Source organism: Azolla caroliniana, unplaced genomic scaffold, assembly GCF_043228905.1.
Source record: "Azolla caroliniana isolate FFs.n. ecotype wild unplaced genomic scaffold, voAzoCaro1.0.p SCAF_5, whole genome shotgun sequence".
NCBI classification, from domain to species: domain Eukaryota; kingdom Viridiplantae; phylum Streptophyta; class Polypodiopsida; order Salviniales; family Salviniaceae; genus Azolla; species Azolla caroliniana.
The window spans coordinates 22,669,205-22,672,084 of NW_028230440.1; positions in this window are offsets into that span (position 1 = coordinate 22,669,205).

The following is a 2,880-nucleotide window of genomic DNA, read 5'->3' on the forward strand; positions in this document are numbered from 1 at the left end:
AAGATACAGCCCACGTACATACATATGTATGTATTTCCTTTTGTTTACAAATTTTCTTTTATTAAAATAGTGTAGGAAGAAGACTCGAGACTCTTAAGGCCAAGGGGTTGTGGAGATATGTCCTCCTCCCGTTGTCTGATTGCCGATCGATCATCTCTTGTCCCGGACAATCGTATGCTCGTGCTCGTGTGCTTGAGCGATTCATGTTGCACTGCCACACCTCGCCATTGGCATTGAGCACGGGGATGCAGGCTTAGTTTAGTGACATCAGATGAATGAAGTAGTGATCGAGTCGCCGAGATATGGTGTTTGGGGTAGTAAGACGCAGTTAACAGTTGCACTATTGATCTCGAAAGCAAAATATAAGGGTGCAACAATAGCTGCATGTGAAGCCATTTTGGCTGAAAGACTGTTGATGGATCTGAATGAATCTGTCGACAAATCAATACGTATTTATTGTGACAAACTCATTAGCATCGAAACTTAGATATAACATCGATAACATGTTTGAGGTCTTTTCTAAGATACGATTTGAGACGGAGCTAGTTGCTAGCTTAATGAAGGTATTGTGGGAGGTCTGCTATTGTGGAAGATAATATGTTTGAGGTCTCTTCTTAGATATAATTTGAGAAGGAGCCAATTTGCTAGCCTAATGATGGTTTTGTGGGAGGTTTACTATTGTGGAAGATAATACACAGAACCTTCCTCAATCGAGCTTTTAAACCCTTCCAAGATGATAGACTTATTGAATATGGGATTAAGATTCTCAAACTCATTACTATGAATTAAAACAACCACTAAAGTGTAAGTAAAAAATGGATAACATACATGTAATGTTATAACAATGAGTGAACAGTTATGTTGATGCAATATGGGAGAGTCCATTACAAACATAAACTTAGGGACCAATTATGAAGTCTAACTTCACTGAACATTGATAGTATTTTATGCTCTATGTTGGAAGTTGAGATGAACTGATCCAAAAGAAAAGAGGTTTGTCTCACCAATAGTCTCAATGGTGCCTCAAGACCCAACTCATTAGGGTCTTAGATTGTCATGTGTCCCTCCCATATGGTTTTTCCTAGTCCTAGAATAACTAGTTTCTAATGTTGTGACTATAATAGAGACATAAGAAAATAAACCAAAAAATCATTTGTATCTTCACCTCTTTACAGAATATGTTGATAATCAATAGGCATCTAGTTGCTTTAATCATAGATGGAATCAAACCAAAATATGTTGTTATTGATTAAAAACATGGGGCACGCGATCCAAAGATGGACATTAGACCATATTAATGTTATGTTATTAAGAGTTTCTTATACATGAAAAAAACAAGTCCCTTACTATTCAACAACATTAATGCAAATAGCCATCAAAAGCACAGTTCCTCCATCTTGATACTTGAATTATATTTTAGGTCACCGGTTGGAAAAATGAGCAACTTCATCTTTTTTGCTATTCAGAAATTGCCAAGTGTCTTTGAAGCGAGAGGATATCATAAGTACTTGTAATAGCGAAAAGCAAATTTGGGAATTCAATAGGTTCAACAAAATATGGAGCCATTCATACCTAGAGAAAATAAGAAAATTGTGTTATGCAACCCAATGAGACACACAATCACATTGTGAGAGATGTAGAATGCATTTAATGTAACAACAAAATGAATTGTCAATTTTTGTTTTATACACAAAGGGCCACAATTGTTTTACTTTCTTTGAAAAGCATTTGGCACATGGATCCAACAAAAAAGGTTAGAACCTGATTAATCCTCAATAAAACCTTGCTTTAGAAGGATATATATATTTAAAATTTGTGTTGTATATATTAATCAAGGGGATCACACCAAATGTTCCATATAATAGGTTCATATTTGATTCAAGTCATTGTCAAGAGAATGTTTATGTTGGTAGGAGACAAGAGAATATGTTACTAGTATAATCTTAGGGACCAATTCTAAAAGCTAATTTCAATGGACATCCATGGTATTTTTTGTTGTACGTTGGAAGTTGAGATTAATGAATCCAAAACAAAGGATCATTGCCCCACCAATAATCTCAATAGTGTCTCAAACGTCGTTGTGAAGGGGCTAGTTAGCCCCATTATATAATCCCACTCTTTAGGGTTCCAGATCGCCACATGGTTTCTCCTAGAATAACTAGTTTCTCACTTACCTTTACCTTAAACCATTGAAATTAACCTTTTAGATTGGTTCCTAAGGTCATGCCTATAATAGAATCATACAAAAATGAATTGCAAAATCATTCATATCTTGACTTCTTGCCGTAATATGTTGACACTAAAGAGTTATCAAGTTGCCCAAAACAACGATGGCATTGGACTAGAATCTAATGCCACTACTATATTAATTGGCATTCACAATCCAAAGGTGGACATTAGAACATTTTAGAGTTATGTTGTTAAGCAGTTCCATTAGATGAAAAATAAATCCCTTACTACTAGATAACACTATTGCAAATAGTCGTGAGAAGCAAATTTCCCAAGTAAAGAGGTATCAAGTTGCCCAAAACAACGATGGCATTGAATCAGAATCTAATGCCATTACTACTCTGATTCCATTAGATGAAAAATAAATCCCTTACTACTCGATGACATTATTGCAAATAGCCATGTGAAGCACATTTCCTCTACCTGGATACAACTTCTGTTTGAGGTCACCATTTGGATAACATGAGCAACTTTAATTTTCTTGCTGTTGAAAAATGCCATATGTCTTTGAAGGTGAGATGGTATCAAATGTACTAGCAATGCTGAAGGGAACATGGGGGATAGCATAAACTTAAAGAAATATGGAACCATTTTTACCAAGAGAGCACAAAAGAAATTCTGTTGTGCAATTCAATGAGAAACACATTCACA